General features: G+C 45.5%; 1 protein-coding gene across 14 annotated transcripts in view; it reads right to left on the bottom strand.

Moving 5' to 3' along the window:
- LOC147613363 (uncharacterized) overlaps positions 1 to 21251 on the bottom strand; it is a 31126-nt gene extending 9875 nt beyond the window's left edge. For 4 of the 14 annotated variants that reach the window (XM_086782680.1, XM_086782687.1, XM_086782677.1 and 1 more), the window contains exons 1-2: positions 21008 to 21171; positions 20676 to 20816 (exon numbers count right to left, since the gene is read on the bottom strand). The gene's annotated coding sequence lies outside the window, so the exon portion shown is untranslated. Of the gene's footprint in view, positions 1 to 17212; positions 19002 to 20675; positions 20817 to 21007 lie in introns of those variants that run through there. The other 10 variants (XM_086782689.1, XM_086782682.1, XM_086782681.1 and 7 more) reach the window with 10 other exon arrangements.
- Between the last annotated feature and the right edge of the window lie 2459 nt (positions 21252 to 23710).

The raw sequence follows: 23710 nt of genomic DNA, 5'->3' as shown, positions 1-23710 counted from the left end.
AGTGTGCGATGATTTACATCCAGACAGCCCAGACGGTGGCCAGTGCTTCCGAGAAGTACTCGGTCCTCCATGAAAAGTTCCAAAAGATTTTTCTTCAGGACAGTCTCCCTCCCCAGCTCCCCCCGTCCAGACCGGAGGATCACAGGATTGACCTCCTCCCAGGCTCGGAACCCCCGAGCAAGTTTCCGTATCGCCTTTCTAAGGCAATGGAATCGGAGTTGGATCGCCAACTCCAAGAATTGTTGCAAGCTGGCTTCATCCGCCCCAGCGTGTCGCCATTTGCCCCAGCGTGTCGCCATTTGCAGCACCGATCTTGTTTGTCAAGAAGAGAGATGGGTCTTCTCGGTTGTGTGTCGATTATCGTGCACTCAACAAGCTGACTATCAAGAGCAAATTCCCGATTCCTCGAATTGACTATATTCTCGAGAGGCTGAATGGAGCTAAGGTGTTCTCCAAACTGGATTTAAAGAGTGGGTACCACCAGGTACGGATTGTAGAGGGGGACATCCCCAAAACAGCCTTCCGTACAGAACGGGCCCACTATGAATTTGTGGTCATGCCATTTGGTTTGACGAACGCCCCAGCTACATTTAACCGCATGATGATGCGTGTTTTCCGAGAGTTGATTGGAGAGTGTGTGTTCATATTTTTGGACGACATACTCATATTTTCAGCTACAGTTGAGCAGCATGACATTGATGTGGAGAAAGTCCTTAAGTTGCTGGAAAGCAACAAGCTCTACGTCAATGAAAAGAAGTCAGAATTTTATTTGTTCCAAGTACATTACTTGGGATATATAATTAGTGCTCACCGATGCGAGTAACATCGCAATTGGAGGTGTATTGCAACAGAATGGTCATCCGGTAGCTTACATGTCTCGTAAGTTATTGCCTGCCGAAAAGAACTACTCAATCTATGATCGTGAACTCCTAGCAGTTATACAGGCCTTGAAACATTGGAAACATTTCCTGTATGGCCGTGACTTCGAGGTTCGCACTGACCATCAGGCATTGCGCTGGATTCAGATGATGCCAAGTGCACAGTAGAGTGATCGACAACACCGCTGGAGTCCGATATTCCAGCAGTTTAGTGGTATGATTGAGTACCTTCCAGGAAAGGCCAATCCAGTGGCCGATGCTTTGAGCAAGAAGGGACAAGTATCTGCGATTCAGACCACTAGACTTGACCTTGTTGGTTCAGGACTAGAAGACATGAAGCACACGTACGCGGATTCCGAGGAATTCGGTACTCAGTGGGAACACGCATTGGATGCCATAGGACCATGCCATTTTCTGATACGCGATGGTTGGCTTTTCTACAAAGGCCGACTATGTGTCATGAAATCATTCCGGGCAGCTCTTCTCCATGATGCCCATGACGCCATTACAGGTGGTCATAGGGGCATGAATTCGACTCTGGAGAAATTAGAACGGCAATACTATTGGCCAAAGATGAGGCGTGATGTGTTTACATATGTCCAACGCTGTGACATTTGTCAAAAGGTGAAAGCTCCTCGTGGAAAGAAGATAGGGTTGTTACAGCCTTTGCCAATTCCTGAGGATCCTTTCCAGGACATTTCGATGAACTTTGTCACAAATCTGCCTCCCAGTCCGAGTAAGCGTAATACGCAATGTCTAACTATTGTTGATAGGTTCAGCAAATTTGTTATGCTTATTCCTTGCAGGACCAATGTGACCGCCGACGAGGATGTTGCCCAGCTATTCATTCGGCATTGGTACCCGATTGGTGGGATTCCTAGAACCATAGTGTCAGACCGAGATGCCAAGTTTACCAGTCATTTTTGGAGGGCATTGTTTAATAATTTTGATACTAAGTTGAATTTTTCCAGTGCATTCCACCCACATACAGATGACCAGACAGAGATCTACAACCAGTTGGCCTTTGATGTGCTGAAGTGTTATGTCCACGATCAGCAAGGTAAGTGGGAATCGTTTTTGCCTTTAGTTCAAGCTGTTTTGAATGACTCTTTTTCTTCAGCTATTGGCAGGACTCCATATGAGGCAGCGTTTGGAAGGCCTTTCCAGTCGTTGTTAACCAGGACTTCGTCTTCAGTACCGGAGGCGAACAGAGTGACGGAGTCTTACCAGGAGATCCTAGAGTCCGTTAAAGACATATTGGCTAAAGTGCAAGAGGCCTACACTCGACAGGCCAAGAAAGACCGAAGGGACATGAAGTTTTCGGAAGGGGATTGGGTGTATCTTCGGATTATGAAGCAAAGATTGAAGCAGGTGGGCAAGCGATGCCCAAAGTTGTCTTTCAGGAGCTTCGGACCATTTCCCATCCGGAAAAAGATAAATGAGGTGTCTATGCAGTTAAAGCTACCTCCGAGTTGGACTATGCACGATGTATTTCATGTCAATTGGTTAAAGCCATATGCAGGTCCACCCCCTTCAGAGGTCAAAGACGAAGCGGAACCAGACATTGTTGATGAAGCAGAAGTAATGGTTCCAGAACAAATCCTTCAGCACCGTTTCAAGCATGGCTCAGGTCGAAGACTACGACAGTTCCTCACGAAGTTTCAGGACCGAGGAACTCATGAAGCGGTATGGCTCGACAAAGAATTTTTCGAAGACCATCCGGCATTATTGACGGATTATTTGAAGGCTATGCAGCTTCCATCAAGTTAAGCAGAAGGGGATGTCACGTGCATCCCGCACTTGGAAGCCACGTAGACATTTCTGTACAGAAGGTGCAGGACCTTGGATGGTGAACTCGTCCCATGTGAGCCCAGTCCAGGACGAGTCAACCAGGGATCCATCTCAGATGTCCGAGGCCAGGTGTGCATTATCCTGCACAGGAGTCTAAGGTCAGGTATGCACTGTCCTGCACATGAATCAGTGCCAGTCCGCACTGTGAGTCTCCCTCTAGAATGATGTCAGTGGTCTGTGTATCTGGTATGGTACCCAATGCCATGAGGGCCAGGAGGGCCCAGGCTGAACCCACCAGCCATGGAGGGACTGTAGGACAACCCTAGGGCACAGACAAGGCTATTTTCAAGAGCATACAACCTTTAAATGGCTGTAGGGCATGTATGGGACAGCCCATACAGGCTGCCCAGCCTTGGGATTGTGGACAAAAGTGGTGTCCAGCCAATCAGAAGCAGGCGCATCACTTTCAGCCTGTTAGGAAAAAAAGGCAGTATTTTTTTAGATTTAATTCAGCATTTATTGCTGAATTTCCACCAGTCGTGGGACATAGCCTGTTTTTCAACTGGCCGACTGCTCCTGAGGAGGAGCATAAATAGTGGAGGCCATAATCCCATCATTCATCTCAGTTTTCACCAAGTGCTCAAGCCAATCAAGAGCCAGTCAAGCCAAGGAGATTGCCAAGCAAAGGGGTGGACTTCTGAAGGTCAAGGGCCGGATTTTCCAGCCAAGAAAAGGTCAAGTTTTCTGTATTTGTTTTCAGATTTACATCATTCTAATAAAGCAAATACACCATCCGTGGTGGGGGCCCTACAAAGGGTAATTGGGACCCAATACTGTGTCCTCTCCATCTCCCCCTTCTCTCTCTATTTTTTGCACATCTCCTTTCAGTTTGTGCGTTAATTCCGTCGCGAAAAGAGTGCTGATTTCTGAGTTTTATAGTACCGATCCTTCTCCGAAGCTTCCGCATATTACACCGGAGATCATCATAGAACTAGCTGAAGCATACCACCTCTGGAGCAAAAGGGGTTTGTTGGGTATTCAGAACTTCACGTATGTACCCGGGTTTATGTGCTCACGTGTACCCACTTGTGTCCATGTGTACGGGCCACGGCCCCCAAAGGTTTATGTGTTTGTATGTACGTGTGTGTGAAGCCTTATTCGTATATACACCTACTTAGGTGTGAACACCCCTTACAACTAGATAAGATAAGTGTATGCCACATGTCATGTGCTTAAATGTGAGTGTGATATGTGAGAGTCAAAAGATAAGGACAAAAGGCATGTACCTGGTGTAAGCTTTACAACATCTATCAATCTTTTCTTGAGTCGTGCAAATCCTCTCTCACTAAGAGCTTTTGTTTCTCTCTCTAGCTCTCTCTCTCTCCTCTCTCTCTCTCTCTCTCTCTCTCTCTCTCTCTCTCCTATGGACACCTTAGATCCCCCTTAGCATTGCCTCAGCTGCAGCTAACCCTAGACTAACAACACACTTACATGCAAGCCACTACTTTTTCTCTTTCTTTCACACTGTGGCGCAATGGTTATGCAACGTCTGCCTTTGTGCTGTCCAACTGCCTAGCTTATCTACCTGGTCTATCTGTGAGGGCAAAAGAGACCAAAGGACCGAATATATGAGAGATCAGAGCAAATCACACAGCATGCAATGGGAATGTATATATAAATGATGAAATCCAGTACAGGAGCTCTATGTGAGACTCCGAAGGAGCAGAGAGGGCTGCTGTCCCAAAAACGCAGAAAGCAGTGCCGTAGTAAGCTTGATGTAAACGCCAATATATGCCTTATGTAGGGCTGATGTAAGCGCTGAAGTACTCCTGATGTAGAAACGCTGAAGTCAGCCTGATGGTTTGCTGAAGACAAACGCAGAAGTGTAACTGATGGTGAAAAACGCTGAGATCAGTTCTGAAGTAGGCAATGACAAAAAACGCAGAATAGTCCCCTGATGTAGGCGATGGAGAAACTCAGTAGACAGTCCTGATGTAGGCGATGAGTCCAGCAGAGGAGGTGGCAGGTTGCACCAGTCATAGGCGACCTGCACCAGCAATCGAGGAGGCAGCTCACACCTATCGTAGGCGGCTTGATGGTGACTCAGAAGTTGGCGACCAGCAAAGGAGGTGCTCGCTTCAGTAAACTGAATGAAGATGCACTTCATATATATAGGAAGGGAGGGTGCTGGTCAGCCAATAGAGGCTGTCGGCCAGCAAAATAAAGGTAAAGTAAAAAGGACCAAAATAACCCTTTTTAGGTTGGGTAAAATACCCTTTTGGGTATATTTTCACACACCCCCTCTCATACCAAAAAGGCATCATGAGAGAAGAAGAGGGGAAAAAAAACTTTGGTTGTCGAAGATGAGGACCATGTGTTTTGAGACCGGAGTAAAGGCTTCTGAGTTTGGGAGGTATTGGAAAAATGCCACAATGCAAGAGGTTTTCACATGCATGAATGCCCATTTTTGGGTTTTCATTCACACATGCACCCCAAACACAAAAAATAGAATGCTATGCATATGGAATGCAAGATGGAAAAAAATGCAATGCAATGGGTTTCACATGAGCCGTGCCCTCATGGGGTTTTCACTGACTCATGTGCCTAATACAATGATGATAAAAACGTGAAAGGAGAGGAAGATCCCCCTCTCAATGTGCGGAGGATGATGGTGGTGGACCGATGCCGATCCGATCGCGAAGACGCTCGAGGATGGGGCAGTTGACGGACTTTGTAAGGATGTCTACATGGTTGTTCACCATAGGAATGTACTAGAGTCGGATGGTACCAAGCTCAACCTGTTCCCTGGTAAAATGAAAATGAACACCCAAATGCTTGGTACGGTTAGAAAAAATAGGATTGCCAGCAAGGGCAATTGCACTCTGACTGTCGACGAAGATGATAGACGTGGTGTCAATGGTGTCACGTGCATCCCGCACTTGGTTGCCACGTAGACATATCTGTACAAAAGGTGCAGGACCTGGGATGGTAAACTGGTCCCATGTGAGCCCAGTCCGGGACGAGTCAGCCAAGGTTCCATCCTGGTCGTCCGAGATCAGGTGTGCATTGTCCTGCACAAGAAAGTGCCAGTGTGCGCTGTTAGTCTCCCTCTGGAATGATGTCAGTGACTGTGTGTATCTGGTATGATACCGGATGCCAGAACACTATGTAGACAGTTAGGGTTTGCATTTAGGAAAAGGGGCCAGCACATAGGGCTACCCCAGGAACTCATGTGGGTATGGGGAAAGTACAAGACAGTCCCCATAAGGGCCACGAAGGCCCTGGTTGTACCCACCAGCCATGGGTAGGCCATGGGATGGCTATAGGACAATCCTAGGGGCATACAGTGGGTAGCCAACTTGTTATCCAACCATGGGATGGTTATGGGGCAAGTATGGGGCAGTCCATACAGGCTGCCCAGCCTCCATATGAGGCAGGCACACAGTACCCAGCCCTTAGATCCATGCGCTTCAGTGCCCAGCCATTGGATTTAGCCATGCGCAGATTTAATTAGCATTTAATGCTAATTAATGCTGTAATATTCAGTCGTGTACAGATTTTGGGACAGCCGACTGCTTATTAGCCAGCCGACTGCTGTCCTGGAGGAGTATAAATACCAAGGCCTCAGTTCAGTCCAGATATCTCATAATTTGCCAAGTGCTGAAGCTGAAGCAAGGGCCGGGACAGCCCATATCAAGCTAACGCAGAAGGGGTGAAGGATTGCAGGTCAAGGGCAGAGATTACTCTCAGCCAAGAAAGGTTTAGTCAGTCTTTTATTTTTAGTATTTCACATCATTCTAATAAAAGCAAATACACCATTCGTGGTGGGGGCCCTACAGAGGGTATTCGGGACCCAATACTGTGTCCTCTTCTCCCTCTCTCTCTCTCTCTATTTTTCTGCAAATTTATATTCAGTTTTGGGCGTTAATTTCGTCGCGACAAGTGTGCTGATTTCTGAGCATTGAAGTTACCGATCTTCCCCGAAGCTTCCGCATGTTACAGTGGTATGAGAGCCTACTTCAAGTGCAAAGATTCAGCAAAGAAACCAGAATTTTTTCTCGCTCGTGTGGTTGGTTTTCAGACGCCGATGGACTACCCCTTTCAGAGTGACTCCTGTCCCTCGAAGGACGGTTGGTTTTCAGCCTCCGGAAGTCTCCCACACATAGTGGATGGTCAGATTGCGCTCCGGAAAGGAAGTGCGTTTTCCTGCTATGGCAAGCTTCGACGACGAGAGAGACCAAGAACCTTGGGACCAGAGTGCACCGGGCAGCCCAGCTAGGGCCAGAGATGTTCCAGTAGATGATGCGAGCAATCGTAGACCAGACGACCAAGTTGGAAGAGCAGAAGGCGCAGATCCAGGCTCTGGAAGAGCGTACCCGTTCTCCAGAGTCGCGTTTTCCATCTCCTCCTCGCTCGACACGTGGAACATGAGCGTTATCTTAAAGCTTTGGACGCCAAATTGACACCAACGGCACCCTCAAATCATTTTCCCGAGAAACTGAACTTTAGTAAGGATAATGGTAAACTCGACCCCACAACTCTTTATTCATGGTTGCATCAGTTTGAAGCTTACTTTGCCGCAGTTGGAAAGACAGATACTGACAGAGTGATCTTAGCCAGTTGGTACTTGGAAGGTGAGGCCATTCCTTGGTGGACTCAATGGGCTCACGCCCACACCAGATTAGGTATGGCAGCTTATGTGTGGGACGAGTTTGTTCGCGCCCTTAAGCAACGGTTTCTACCGCCCCACTACCTTGAGCGACTCGAAGACGAGTTCAGGGAAGCGCGTCAGAACGCGCAACCAGTCCTTCAGTTTGCCAATAGAATTTTGACTTTATGTTTGCAATTAGGCTTATCTGATTCGAACAAGAAAGGGCAATTTTTGTATGGGCTTGACATGCAAATCCAGTGGGAGGTGCGTATGTTTAGGCCAACCACCTTTTAAGACGCACTCTCGCTTGCACAGAGTGCAGAAATGAAGCATAATGGTGGCAAGCCCAAGACTTCCCAACCGACTACTCCCAAGGCTACCACCTCGAGGGAAAAAGGCCGGAACCAAACAGAGTCTTCCCCAAGACAGAGCACGGGAACCCCTAGCTCCAAGAACTCGAACAATGCGTCCAAGCTTACTCCAGACCAGAAAGCGAAGGCAGGCAAGACAGGTGCTAAGGAGATTTCTCAATACAAGAAGGAGGGTAGGTGTTTCTTTTGTCATACAAAAGGACATACTTCTCGGGAGTGTCCTAAGAAGACTACCGCTCCAAAGACCGCCGCTGCAGCCTCCACAACTTCCGTGGTGAGCCCAACTCCCACAAACCCCAATGGCTGCCCCTAGTTCTTTAAATCCCAATGCTTCAGTTGGAGCAATTATTAGCCAGGAGCTCGAAGATAAGCAGAAGGGTACCCATGACCAGGAGTATGAGCGCAACGAATTGCTCAAGTCCTTTGGCTACATAGGTGGCCAGAGAGTCGTTGTCTTGTTTGACAGCGGCAGCACAGAGGACGTGGTCACGGAACAGGCCGCTCGGTGTGCCCGTTTCGTCCTGACTTCGGTGGACAAACAAGTTGAGGGTTTTAGCACAGGCATGACAACAAGCATCAAGTATGAAGCTGTAGGTGCTGAATTAGTTATTCAGGGCATAGAATTTGTGCGTGATTTTATGGTTGCCCCTCTTGTAGGAGCAAACATAATATTGGGCATTCAGTGGTTTCACAAGTTTCTTCCTGATGTCAAGTGAGACAAGCACACATTCCAGATTAATCAGAATGTGTCAAACAAACCAATGACCATTAAGTGTGAGCCAGGAATTCCGAACTTTCCGCTCATAAGCCACTTGCAGGCTAAGTGAGCAGTCAAGAAAGGCGCACATTGCGCGATGATATACATCCAGACAGCCGAGACGGTGGCCAGTGCTTCCAAGAAGTACGTGGCTCTCCATGAAAAGTTCCAAAAGATTTTTCTTCAGGACAATCTCCCTCCCCCTGTCCAGACCAGAGGACCACAAGATTGACCACCTCCCAGGCTTGGAACCCCCGAGCAAGTTTCCGTATCGCCTTTCGAAGGCAATGGAATCGGAGTTGGACCGCCAACTCCAAGAATTGTTGCAATTTGGCTTCATCCGCCCCGCATGTCACCATTTGCAGCACCGATCTTGTTTGTCAAGAAGAAAGATGGGTCTTCTCATTTGTGTGTCGATTATCATGCACTCAATAAGCTGACTATCAAGAGTAGATTCCTGATGCCTCGAATAGATTATATTCTCGAGAGGCTGAATGGAACGAAGGTGTTCTCGAAACTTGATTTAAAGAGTGGGTACCACCAAGTGAGGATTGTGGAGGATCCCCAAGACAGCCTTCCATACGAAACAGACCCACTATGAATTTATGGTCATGCCATTTGGCTAGGGTGTGAAGACAAGAAGACAACGGATTCGAATGACTCCACAAGCGTTGGAGGCATTCAAGAACCTCAAGGTGGCTTTATCAGAAGCCACCTTGTTTAGCACTTGCCTCATGGGACGAGCCATTTTAAGTGATCACCGATGCAAGTAACATCGCAATTGGCGGTGTGTTACAACAGAATGGTCATCCAGTAGCTTACATGTCTCATAAGTTATTGCCCGCAGAGAAAAATTACTCAGTCTACGATCGTGAACTCCTTGGAATTATACAGGCCTTAAAATATTGGAAACATTTTCTTTATGGCCACCGTGACTGAGGTTCGCACTGACCATCAGGCATTACGCTGGATTCAGACAATGCTGAGTGCACAGTGAAGTGACCGACAACACCGCTGGAGCCAGATATTCCAGCAATTCGATGGTATGAATATTGAGCACAGGGTAAAAAGCATGCTTCTCTGTGAGCTCTACAAAGAAAACGTACATAAAGCACAAAAGAAAATCACCCCTCAAATAGGCCTCCACAAGGCCCAAGGACACGAAGGAGCACACGGGGCTTTCACAAGCGCACCATCATTGGCTAGCTAGTATATACACACCCTCAAGAAACGTGCAGGGAACCGCCTCTGAAAAACACGCACAGAAAAAACGTGCGAAATGATGGCAATGTGGTCTAGGGCATTATTAAGATAGGGCTGCAAAAAAACGTGTTTCATACTATACGAAACGTTCGAAACGTTTCGTACGTTTCCACTAGGAAAGAAACGCATTTCTATGCAACACTGGTACCTTCCAAGAAAGGCCAATCTAGTGGTCGATGCTTTAAGCAGGAAGAGACAAGTGACTTCGTTTCAGACCACTAGACTCGACCTTGTTGGTACAAGACTAGATGACATGAAGCACACGTACGCAGATTCCGAGGAATTCAGTACACAGTGGGAACAGGCATTGGATGCCACAAGACCATGTCACTTTCTGATACGCAATGGTTGGCTTTTCTACAAAGGCCGACTGTGTGTCATGAAGTCGTTCAGGGCAGCTCTTCTCCATGATGCCCATGATGCCATTACTGGTGGTCATAGGGGCATGAATTCGACTCTGGAGAAATTGGAACGGCAATATTATTGGCCAAAGATGAAACGAGATGTGTTTACATATGTACAACGCTGTGATATTTGTCAGAAGGTGAAAACTCCTCGTGGAAAGAAGATAGGGTTATTACAGTCCTTGTCAATTCCTCAAGGACCTTTCCAAATATTTCAATGGACTTTGTTACAAATCTGCCTCCCAGTCCGAGTAAGCGTAATACTCAGTGCTTAACTATTGTTGATAGATTTAGCAAATTTGTTATGCTTATTCCTTGCAGGGCCAATGTGACCGCCGAGGATGTTGCCCAGTTGTTCATTCGACATTGGTACCCGATTGGCGGGATTCCTAGGATCATAGTGTCAGACCGAGATGCCAAGTTTACCACTCATTTTTGGAGGACATTGTTTGATAACTTTGGTACTAGATTGAATTTTTCCAGTGCATTTCACCCACAGACAGATAGCCAGACAGAGATATACACCCAATTGGCCTTTGATGTGCTGAAGTGTTATGTCAATGATCAGCAAGGTAAGTGGGAATCATATTTGCCTTTAGTTCAAGCTGTTTTGAATGATTCTTTTTCTTCAACTATTGGCAAGACTCCATATGAGGCAGCATTTGGAAGACCTTTCCAGTCGTTTTTGACCAGGACCTCGTCTTCAGTACCTGAAGCGAATAGAGTGACAAAGTCTTACCAGGAGATTTTAGAGAGTCAATAAAAGACAGGTTGGCTAAAGCACATGAGGCCTACACTCATAGGCCAATAAAGACCGAAGGGATATGAAGTTTTCGGAAGAGGATTGGGTTTATCTTCGGATTATGAAGCAAAGGTTGAAATAGGTGGGCAAGCGATACCCAAAGTTGTCTTTCAAGAGCTTCGGACCTTTTCCCATCCAGAAAAAGATTAATGAGGTTTCCATGCAGTTGAAGCTACCTTCGAGTTGGACTATGCACGATGTGTTTCACATCGGTTGGTTAAAGCCATATGCAGGTCCGATCCCTTCAGAAGTTAAAGACGAGGCAGAACCAGATATTGTTGATGAAGCAGACGTTATGGTTCCAAAACAGATCCTTTTGCACCGTTTCAAGCATGGCTCAAGCCGAAGACACAGACAGTTCCTCACAGAGTTTCAGGACCGAGGGACCCACGAAGCGGTATGGCTTGACAAAGAGTTTTTCGACGACTATCCAACGTTATTAACGAATTACTTGGAGGCTATGCAGCTTCCATCAAGTTAAGCAGAAGGGGATGTCACGTGCATCCTGCACTTGGATGCCATGTAGACATATCTGTACAGAAGGTGCAGGACCTGGGATGGTAAACTGGTCCTATGTGAGCCCAGTCCGAGACGAGTCGGCCAAGGTTCCATCCTGGTCGTCCGAGGTCAAGTGTGCATTGTCCTGCACAGGAAACAGTGCCAGTCCACGCTGAGTCTCCCTCTGGAATGATGTCAATCACTCTGTGTATCTGGTATGATACCGAATGCCAGAACACTGTGTAGACAGTTAGGGTTTGCATTTAGGAAAAGGGGCCAGCCCATAGGGCTACCCCAGGAACTCATGTGGGTATGGGGAAAGTACAAGACAATCCCCATAAGGGCCAAGAAGGCCCTGGCTGTACCCACCAGCCATGGGTAGACCATGGGATGGCTGTAGGACAGTCCCAGGGGCATACAGTGGGTAGCCGACTGGTTATCAGCCATGGGATGGTTATGGGGCAAGTATGGGACAGCCCATACAGGCTGCCCAGCCTCCATATGAGGCAGGCGCACAGTGCCCAGCCCTTAGATCCATGCGCTTTAGTGCCCAGCCATTGGATTTAGTCATGTGCAGATTTAATTAGCATTTAATGTTCAGTCCAGATATCTCATAATTTGCCAAGTGCTGAAGCTGAAGCAAGGGCCAGGACAGCCAGATCAAGCTAACGCAGAAGGGGTGAAGGATTGTAGGTCAAGGGCAGAGATTACTCTCAGCCAAGAAAGGTTCAGTCAGTCTTTTATTTTCAGTATTTCACATCATTCTAATAAAAGCAAATACACCATTCGTGGTGGGGGCCCTACAGAGGGTATTCAGGACCCAATACTATGTCCTCTTCTCCCTCTCTCTCTCTCGATTTTTCTGCACATTTATATTCAGTTTTGTGCGTTAATTTCGTCGCGACAAGTGTGCTGATTTCTGAGCATTGAAGTTACCGATCTTCCCCGAAGACAAATGGAGAACTTGCAATGGTATCTTGCTTTTTGCTAGACCAAGAGAAAGGGGCAGATCCGAGGAAGAACAAATAACCACCATGAGAATGTCGAGAATCGAAATCACCAACCCAATCAAGGTCCGTGTAACCACGCAGGGTGATCCCACGACTATAGTGAAGTCCATACAAATAGTTACCTGCTAGATAGCGAACAACCCTCATTGCTGAACTGCAATGTGGCCCCTTAGGAGCATTGAATACTGACTTAAAATGGATGTGCAATAGGAAATATCAGGACGAGAATTTGTGAGCCAGATAGGTTTCCCAACCAGTTGGCGGTAGGCTCGCTCTTCATGTGGAGGTGAGTTCACTTCCTTTGATAGTTTGACAGTGGAATCCAATGGAGTAGCCATAGGGATAGCACCATCACGAAAGTAGGAAGTATTGAGTTGGAGACAGTACTTCTGTTGAGACACAAAAATACCATCAGGATGTTGGACCACCTCCATGCCAAGGAAATATGAGAGAAGACTGAGATTAGTCATCTCAAAAGTTCGTCTGAGCTGTGCCATGATATCAGCCATTTTGGCTTGATGTGACCCAGAAATAATGAGGTCATCGACATACAGCACTAGGTAGCGAACATCCCCTGATCGATGTAAATATAGATATTGGGGTCACAGTGAGATGGTTAAAAACCTTTGCTGCGAAAAAATTTATTGATGCGATGATACCACGCTCGGGGGGCTTGCTTAAGCCCATACAGAGCATTATGCAAGCGAAAGACTTTGTCCTCAAACCCGGGGAGCGGGGAGCCCGAAGGTTGATCAACGTAGACCTCCTCTTCAAGAATGACATTTAAAAAGGCACTCTTAACATCCATCTAATAGACTGGCCATTTGTGGTGAGCAACCGAATTGAGGAAAAAACGGACTGTCATCATTCGAGCAATGGGTGCAAAGGTCTCGTCGAAATCAATGCCTTCTTTCTGCGAAAGCCTTGCACAACAAGCCGGGCTTTGTATTTGTCCAATGCTTTCGAGTTAAGTTCCATAGCCTGTTTCCAGGATGGAAGTTTGATAGCATCTTTCCACGATGTTGGCTCATCATGCGCCACATAGTCTGCGGAAAAGACAGAGGCGAATGAGGCACGAGGAGCGAGTCTAGTGGACCGACGAGGACCATCCAAAGGGGTATCATGGGAAAGCATGCCAGAATCACGCATGGTTTGTTGATACCAACGAGGTAAAGGGTACCTGGGTGGCTGTTGGGAGGAGGAAGCCTCCTCAAGAGGCGAAGACTAATGGGGTTCGTGTGGCACAGTCTAAGATTCTTGTTCAGTTGGTATGGGCAGCAGAAGGCAAAGTAAATCTCGCTCATCGAAGACAGCGTCTCGACGAACGAAGACCTTGTTTGATCTTGGATCAAAAACTTTGTAAGCTTTTGATTCAGAAGAGTAGCCCACAAAAATGAGCAACTCACTCCTTGGCTCAAGCTTGCCCCTCGTGTCATTCGGAGCATGGTCACCATGAAACTTGTTTCGATGGCTTTGAAACTCGTTTCACGTTTCAGTGTTGAAACGTTTCATGTGCACATTGAAACCATATCGTTTCATGTGGGGAAAAAGGTTGTGATTTTGTGCGCTTTTTGGCTTTTATAATTCTCTCTCTTTCCTTCTTTCATCCTATTTGTTCTTTTCTTCTCTTTTATATGTCTTCTTTGTTTACTGATGATAAATATGCTAATATCATCTTATAACTATTGGCCAGTACCTTCACATTTTATGTATATGATCGTTTCGGTCCAACGTTTCATTGTCCACCTACCTAGTGTTGAAACATTTTGTTCCAAAATAAATCGTTTCAGCATCGTTTCATTTCGATAGTGAAACGTGTCGCGGTGACCTTGATTCGGAGTGTGAGTGTATGCACAACACCCAAAGACAGAAATGGAAAACGGCTGGCTTTTCGCCAAAAAAATGCCTCAAATGGAGTTCTATGGGGAACATGACCGTGAGGCAACGGTTCAGAAGGTACACCGCAGTGTTGACCGATTCTGACCGAAGGCGTTCAGACAACTCAGCTGTAAAAAGTATGGAGCATGCCATATCCATCACAGTTCAGTTCTTACACTCGACCACTCCATTTTGTGAGGGAGAGTTGGTGGAGGTGAGTTGGCGTTGAATGCCCTGGTCTTGTAAGAACTTAGTAAATTGGCGGGAGATAAATCCACCATCATTGTCACTACAAGCAATCCCAATTGAGACGCCCATTTGATTAGTGACTAACCGAACCCATGTGGAAAAGCATTGGAAAGCGTCGGATTTATGCTTTAGGAAATATAACCACATGTACCTTGAATAATCATTAACAATCAGCATGTAGTAGAGAGATCCATTCAAGGAAGGGATTGGGAATTGGCCACTCAAGTCGAAATGAATCAACGTGAGGATTCCCGAAGCACGATGAGTAGCATATTGTGAGAATGGGAAGCGATGCTGCTTACCCATTTGACAGGGCTGGCAGACATCCTTTGTTAGTTTGAGGCTGGGTATGCCTGCAACTAATTGGTCTCGAGATAACTCGTAGAGTGTGTCATAGGGTAGATGCCCATAACGAAAGTGCCATAGCCGTTCAATGTCGGATGGAGCTCGGGTCACATAGGCACGAACCCGATGAAACTCTAAACCATCACAAGAAGGCTCAATTAAAAAAGTAGACATCCAGTACAAACCATCCTTCTGAGCTTGACCTCTGGCAACAACAAGACCAGTAGTCTCATCAATTACCTCGACAACTCGTTTGTTGAAGTAAACTCCACGATCGAGTTGGGTCAGCTGAGATACAGAAAGTAAGTTGAGACCTAAATTAGGGACAAGATAAACATTGTCCAAGGTAGCTTGGTTGGGGCCAATGTTAGTGTCAAATAATTCGGTGCCAACAAATTTAATGGGCATCATTGTGTTGTTGCCACATCGAACTTCTCCCTTAGCGGGACGCTAAGAGATGAAAATGTCGGCATTGCGTGCCATATGGTGAGTAGCTCCACTGTCAACTACCCAAGTGATCGGATGGCCACAGGGAAGAGTTGGATGGGCCTCAATGATGGACACATAAGGATTGTCAGGTAACTGACAGATCTGAATGAAGGCAGAGGCTTTCCCCCGCGGATGGCCTCGTCTAGGCCTTTGTTTCTTCTTCCTTTTGGAGGAGTGGCGAGAGTCAACCTTAAATGTGACCTGAGCAATATTGGCTGAGGGGCCAGGATGAGGTGTAAGGGAAGACCGATCAGACATTGTGGTGAAAGAAACTGACTGGGAGGGTGGGGCTTGAGCAACCTGACCAGTGGATCGCCACTGAGAGGATCGCGGACCAAGTTGAACCATTGCCTTGTTGCTGGGTCCTTGGCGGGGAGCTCTACAAAGTAGGTGCTGGAATATTACCCCCTCTTGATCTCCAATTTGGGGCATTTCTACCACCTTGGTTGTTTTGGTGGGTGGAGGTAGTGGTGTTGGAGGTGTTGCCTCTATTTTCCTTCGCTTTAAAAACACACTCATCATCAAAATGTCCAGGCATTTGGCAATAAGTGCAAAATCTATTCTTTTTGGGAATATTTTGCCATTGGGGAATGGGTGTTGAGGCAAGGTTTTTGGAATCAGTATTGTTGCCGGGAGGTTTGCCTTGATTACTTGAGTTGCTGTTTCCCTTCCCTTGTCCTTTTTTATTAGAGGTGGTATTGGACACAAGGGTCCCCTCTTGAGTGGAGGAGGAAGAGGATGACTTCTTGGGATGAAATTGTTCATGCAACCAAGCGAAGCGCAAAAGTTGACACTCACACTCATATAGGTTAGGCATAGGTTCTAAACTAATGGTCTGTGTGACGAAAGTAAAGAAACTAGGCGGCAACTCATTTAGTAAAGTGATAACCTGGTCTTCCTGTGACTTGGCAGAACCAGTGGTGGCATACTCGGCGTTAAGGCGCCAATGTTCAACAACTTTGACGATCAGGTCATCCCCTTCTTTGATAGAGAAAATTTGAATTTGATGCTCGAGATCAATGCGACGCGTGCGATCACGTGCGGCATCTCTCTCTCCAAGGTGTGCCCATCTGTCAGAGACATAGGGGAACCGCTGGAGTTGAGAATGAAACTCCGGCACAAGGCCTTGCATGAGCTCCACTATAGCAGTGCCATTTCTAGCTTCCCAATGGCTGATGACTTCAGGAGGTGCTAGGGAAGGGTGGGGTTTTGGTTCAAATCCCTTCACTAGGTTCCATGAACCTTGGGAAGTAAAAACCTGTTCCATAAGATTAGCCCAGGTGGTATAATTAGACCCGTTAAAACGAGTCTTTTCTGTGAAAGCATTTCTGGACATAGAAACATGAAAGGAAGATGGTGGGGGAGTCCAGGATGGCTAGTGCCCAAATCCGAAGTGTAAGGTTTGAGGAGGATAACCAAAAAATCCAACAAGACTAGGCATAGGTGTAGGACCTGTCGAGGGTACTCCATAAGATAGAATATAAGTTTGGGCACTCAGCATAGGTGGAATACCTGGTTGAGGCACGAATCCTTGAGAGGGCACATAATTAGGAACAATATTGGTATCAGGGATGGGTTGGTAAACCACCTGATAACCCGGAATGTTGGGTGGCACCACACAGAGGGCATAGTGCTGAGAGATACCTGGGATGGGTAGAACCCATACGCAGGACCCAAAGGAGGTGCAGGCAGTGATGACTACACGCCAACACTAGTAGGAAAAGCCATGGGTTAGGTGGGAGGGTTTTGTGCTTGAAGTTGAGCAGTATTCCATAAAACATTAAGAGCAAGAAGAGAAAGTGAACCAAAGGAGAAAACAGTGTTACCTCCTTGAACACCAGAAGTCTGAGAGTGAATTGTACTCCTAGACCCTCCTCTGTTTGGGTTCACAAAATGCCAGGGATCGAGGGTAGTTGATGGTACCGTTTGTTGAACCTGTGCTACAGAAGAAGATACCCAGGTAGAGTTAGGAACATACGTACTAAAAGGCACATACAAACCTGACACGGTCACCAGCAAGGTTGATGATGATGGATCTCTGAACAACCGAGGAGGTACGTGTCCTTAAAGTCCCCAATTTGTCGGCTAGAATGAGAAGTAGGGCTCTCTAGATGAGGCTGAATACCTGGGTCCAATACAGGCACACTGGCTATGGGCATGTATCCCTCCTCTGGGAAGTAACGGCTAATGAGCTCAGAGAAGAAAAACCATATGCCAAGGGTGTAGAGGGTGAGTAGGTAAAAATAGGCTGGTCATCTCCCAATGAAAGACCTCGAACAGGGCTCTTCAGTGAATGAGTCGTCCCATCCTCCGTGTGATCTAAATCTGAATAAGGAGAATCAAAATCTGGTAAAAAAGGCTGATCCTCCGAAATCGTGGGTAGACGGTCCATGCCGTGTGCTCTCAAGGTCTTCAATCCTTTTTCTCACGATAGCTCTGATACCATGTGAGGGCAAAAGAGACCAAAGGACCGAATATATGAGAGATCAGAGCAAATCACATAGCATGCAATGGGGATGTATATATAAATGATGAAATCCAGTACAGGAGCTCTATGTGAGACTCCGAAGGAGCAGAGACTGCCAGAGAGGGCTGCTGTCCCAAAAACGCAGATAACAGTGCTGTAGTAAGCCTGATGTAAATGCCGATATATGCCTGATGTAGGGTTGATGTAAGCGTTGAAGTACTCCTGATGTAGAAACGCTGAAGTCAGCCTGATGGGTTTGCTGAAGACAAACGCAGAAGTGTAACTGATGGTGAAAAACACTGAGTTCAGTCCTGAAGTACGCGACGACAAAAAACACAGAACAGTCCCCTGATGTAGGCGATGGAGAAACTCAGTAGACAGCCCTGATGTAAGCGATGAGTCCAGCAGAGGAGGTGGCAGGTTGCACCAGTCGTAGGCAACCTGCACCTGCAGCAGAGGAGGCAGCTCACACCTGTCGTAGGTGGCCTGATGGTGACTCAGAAGTAGAAGAGGAGGTGCTCGCTTCACTAAACTGAATGAAGTTGCGCTTCATATATATAGGAAGGGAGGGTGCTGGTCGGCCAGTAGCGGCTGTCGGCCAGCAAATAAAGGTAAAGTAAAAAGGACCAAAATAACCCTTTTTGGGTTATACCCAAAACACTATCAGCCTTTGAGCATTTAAAATAATTATGGGCATGAATGATTGAATTCTAAAAGGGTCTCACTGAAAAACGGACTACCTTTGTGGCTAAAGCGCCATTAAAGAAGATGATCCAAATGATATAGAACCTCTATTGGACGTTTCTCCTGTTCCGCACAAGCATGGGAAGCATGAGAGTGGGAGGCCCTTCATTTAACCACTTTCAGATTCATTTGGTGAATCACAACTGCTAAGCCACCCTGCTCTATCTGGGTCCAGCTGATCACTTAGTTCCTCGATGATCTGGAATCATCTCTTCCTCTTGGATGTCTACTTGACCAAAACCTCATCAAATACATTAAGGTGCTGCTTTTGGATCTTCGCATAAAATGAACCCCTTCTTTAAAGTTGACATCATCAGCTCCATGTACCTGTTTTTGCCCTCCCCGACGGCAGGAGGCATCAGAGAGAGGGCACAGTTCCTTTAGAAAGAAATTTCTATTGACATCTACAAAAGACCAAAGGATCTATGAGACCAAAAGTGTTAAAATGTTTCCATGAAGTGACAGAAGCATGGAAAAAAACATGCTAGAGCAAAACAACAGCCCTGGAAGTGCTAGTGGTACAATGCTACAATGATACAGTGTGAGGGGATCAAAGTGGGTCCTTGAAGTGAATAGAGGCTCTCCACATCCACTCACTGTGGAGGGGCACTCCTGTATCTCTGGAGGATCTCTCTCTCTCTCTCTCTCTCTCTCTCTCTCTCTCTCTCTCAATATGTAGGTCCTGGCAAAACTTGCAGGGCAGGCTTATTATAGTGAATTTTTTGCTTGTTGCTCAGCCTTTCAAATTTCTTCCTAGGACTCTTCAACATTTGCTCAATATCCAAGATCACATCATCTGTTATGAAGTGGCAAATAAAAGACTTTGCAACTCAAGTAGTCAAATTGACCAGGACAACCATAAACTATCCCATACTTTAAACGTTCATTTGCAATTTACTGTTGCTTGAATGTGGCAGTATTCTCTAAATTTGCCCCTTGCTGTTGCAAATTCACAATTTCTTCCCCGTGTTTGTATCCCCAACTGCTCCATCTCCCTTCATTAGCTTGGTTCTCCTTCAGCCCTCCACCATGGGTTTAGCTCTGACACGCACCATGTCAAGGTGTGTTTTCTGAGGCTAAAAGGAAACTGAAAAACACATTGGAGCTGAATTGTGAATTGCTCCATAGTCTACTCACACATCAAATAGCTTCTGAATCCCTCTTGAAGAAACTCGCCAAGTTTGTGTGGTCAATCATGAATCTTCTAGTTCTGCATTTATGTGGGTGCCTGTGCCTGCGTGCACGTGCGTGCGTGTGTTGGGGCAAGGGCGGGCGAGAGAGAGAGAGAGAGAGAGAGAGAGAGAGAGAGGGGGGTTTATTAACATCTGCAAAAGACTAAAGAGGCCTATGAGACCAACCTCTGGCTGCATCGTGCCAGAAACCCCACGTAGAGGGACTGGAGGTGTCTAATACACCCCCATACACTAAAATGTGAATGAAACAAATGGAAATTAATACATAGATCTGTATTCAAGGCAGGGCAGTGCCTAAAGCCCATAGGGGCTTTGATGCTTATGAAACAGGTCTGAAATCTGCAGCTGTCGTCCACTAATCTGCTCCATGAATCTCACTCATGGGCAATGTGCCAAAGTTTGTTGTGAAATAGTCTAACGATGGGAGGCAAGTGGTCTCAGTGCAGGATCTGATGTAAGAGACTGGAGCTGTGAATGAGCCTGGCTAGGGTCCGATGATATCTCTCGAGTATGGCTCACATCTGTCTTCGTCGTCCTCTGGCGGCTCGGTAAGCCTGAGAGCGGCCCTGAGAGTCTTTCTGCAGATGTGGGCTTTGTCATAGTTGCAGGCCCTCTATAGCTAAGCCTTATAGAGGTTTGGGATTTGGCTTAGCTATCAATTCTTTGAATTTTATCTATATTTCTCTAAAGAAGCATGAGAAGAAGAGAAAGCTCAAATGAGACTGTTAGGAGGATAAAGCCTACGGGTATGGCTTAATTCCTGCCAATCTTCATGAGAAAAGATTCATCAAAAATTTCAAATGCTTCAAAACTCTGCATGGCTAATCAACACAAACCCCTACATAGCTAATCAAAACAAACACTAAACTGCATGCAAACACTTACACTTTCAATGGACCATAGCCATATGCTACATTTGCCTCGAGACTGTATCTGAAAAGTAACAGCTAAGTTGAACTGGAAATGATAATAGGTTGAGGAGCTAGTCTTAAGCCATTAATCACAAGATTGGCAGGATAAAACCTCCTATAGCAAAACAGTCAAACAACATTGATCTCAAAGATCTGTGTACTAAGATCAAAAAATGGTCTCCTCTTCCTGAAGATGCCTTTTCATATGAATCAGTAGGAAAACCCACACTCAGAACACCACACTTGGAGTCTATACAATCTACTAGAGCTCTGCAGTTGTGTAGGGTGTGGGAGAAAGGCACTTACCGCGAACTGTTGAAGCAATGGGCAGATCAAGCCAATGTGCCAATAGGAGCCAGATTTCGGAAGTGGGTTGAGTACACAGAGGCAGGACTGGCTACCAAAAGGAGAGGCTTTGGTGAGAAAAGGCACTGTGCGCGCGCGCGCGTGTTTGTTTGTTTGTGGGAGCAAATGCCAAAAGAAGTTGTGGGCAGGTTGGTGGGTGGACATCAGTGATACCCACTACAGTAAAAGAAAGACAGAGAGTCACGAACCTTTCCAATTATTTTTGTTGTTGTTTTACAAAAATCTTTTGATCTCGTGGGCTTGTCCCAAATTCTCCCATTATCTGAAATCCAAATCTACTCTTTGGGGAAACACTCATTAGAGCATCAATTGGGCAGGCAGGTTGGATGTCACATCAAGAAGTGATCATGTGAATCTAGAGAGAGAGGGAGTGGAAGACTCTTTTTTTGGCTCTAGCTTGAGAGAGAGAGAGAGAGAGAGAGAGTGAGTGTGAGAGAAGGGGGGGAGGCTCTAGTTTTGGCTCTATCTTGAGAGAGAGAGAGAGAGAGAGAGAGAGAGAGAGAGAGAGACTTAATGTCGATTTTATTGATCTAAAGAGACCAATCAACAAACCCAGTTGGGTTCATGTCATCCAACATAGAGAGAGGGAGAGGAGATTTTGTCTACTTACATAGGTTTACGTTATCCCAATCTAGTGACCTATATCCCCAATAGAAGTAGACAAAATGAAAACAAGTAGCTATGATTATGATTAGTGACAAAGTTGGATATCCCTAGATAGTTCATGGACCCACTCGGTGTTCTTCACTTTAATGTTGTATTTTCGTTGATTATGATTAGTGACAAAGTTGGATATCCCTAGATAGTTCATGGACCCACTCGGTGTTCTTCACTTTAATGTTGTATTTTCGTTGAATAATAGGACGAGATGAAGAAATGAAACTTAAGTAAAGTAGAAAGAACAATATCCACAATGCTTTTGTGACATTTCATGACTTTGATGAAATGACTTAGGAGGTTTGTGGTGGGTGCTAGTGCACATCTCCCTATTAGCCATCCTACAATGGTATGCATGCATGCCCATGCACATTCACACACACGCGTGCGCGCGCTCTTTTTCAATTTCATAACCAAATCTAGCACACCACATGTGATCCATATGATGGCACCAAAGTGCAAGGAACTGGGCTTGAACCCATGATCATTTGTTCTAGCTAGTGTGTAAACACCTATGCTAGCATGAGAGAGAGAGAGAGAGAGAGAGAGAGAGAGAGAGAGAGAGGTCCTTAATTAGGTCAAATGGACACTCATATCAAGGCATTGCAAGGCATCAAAATGAGGGTGGTGCATCACTCCTCTATTTTTGTATAGCTCTACACCCACCATTCTAAAGGCCTCTCTACATTTGTTAAAAAGTAAAAGCATTGTTTATGTTTTTGTCTCTTAATGCAGGGCGATGGATGACTTGTCTATTTTTGTACACTTCTCCACACAAGGCTAAGTCACTATCTACTCTCGGGGGGTCACTCATAAATATGTAAGCGTAGCACGTGGGTTCATATAGAAGGGGTTTTTAAAATCCCTTTTTTACACATTTTTTACATATAGAAGGGTACCATTTAAAGGGGGTATTTATAGATTGAATAGAAAAAGGGTATTTTTTATTCATGAAAATTTTACAGATAAGAGGTCTTTAAATTAGGCCTTGAACGCACATGATATAGAGAGTTTATATATAGTGAACCCCCCGAGCTATCTACATTTGTTAAGAAAGTCTAAATTTAATTTATGCATCTCTCTACCTCTAGTGTATGCACTTGTAGCATGCAATCAATTTTCCCTGGAGCGACTTGATTGTGGCTCTTCCATAGCTCGTCCTATTATTCAAATTCAACTAGCATGGTTCTAAGCCCTAGAAGCACCAATGGATGAGAATTACTACGCCTAATCTTGCATGTCTAAATGGCTTCTTGTTGAAATCAAACATCTTGGTATGAGGCACATTTCTAACACATCTAGGACTAATCTCTATTTGTGTAAACAATAATAGTAGAAGATGTACAATTTCTATAGAATTTTTCCAAAGAACTTTTGAACCTCCCTTGATCCTATTACCATTGGAGAGATAGGACTCGCAAGCCCTTTAGTCAATTTATAAAAAATAGCACCTTGTTCTCTCACATGTTTCTTCATAAATCTTTTTTCTTTTTGAGTCTTGCAATTCTACTTTGGTCTTTTGATGTGAGATAAGATCAAATATGTTTGGAACCTTTTTCTTTCCCTTGTCCAAGGGTCCTATCACTTGAAATTTCAACGGGAATGATTCTTTAATAATGCTTTTCTTGTTGGTGTTCTTTAACACTTCCATTTGTATATAGTATTATCTTCTTGTCATACATATTCTCCTTCTATTTACCTATATTTTCTACCTTAGGTTATTATTGAAAGGCCTTATCTAGGATGAAATTATCATGCTACAACAATACTATCTCATAGTAAAGGACTCTTATAATAAATAAAAACAAGGTTGGTGTTTTAGTAGGTTTTCAATAACATTGGTCATGTTTTTTGAAGAGAGGAGTCTCATTGTTCAATCTTATCATGAAGGGCTGCACTTGGAATGTTAAGGGACTCGAGACAAAGCAAAAGGCCCGTGCCTTTTAGATGCATGTGAGAAAGAATGAGTTGGATGTTTGAATGTTA

Source organism: Cibotium barometz, chromosome 44 (assembly GCF_041138505.1).
Source record: "Cibotium barometz isolate CiBa-2024 chromosome 44, ASM4113850v1, whole genome shotgun sequence".
Taxonomy (NCBI): Eukaryota; Viridiplantae; Streptophyta; class Polypodiopsida; order Cyatheales; family Cibotiaceae; genus Cibotium; species Cibotium barometz.
Note: the sequence above shows the minus strand (reverse complement) of the source record. Positions and strands in the feature narration are given on the sequence as shown.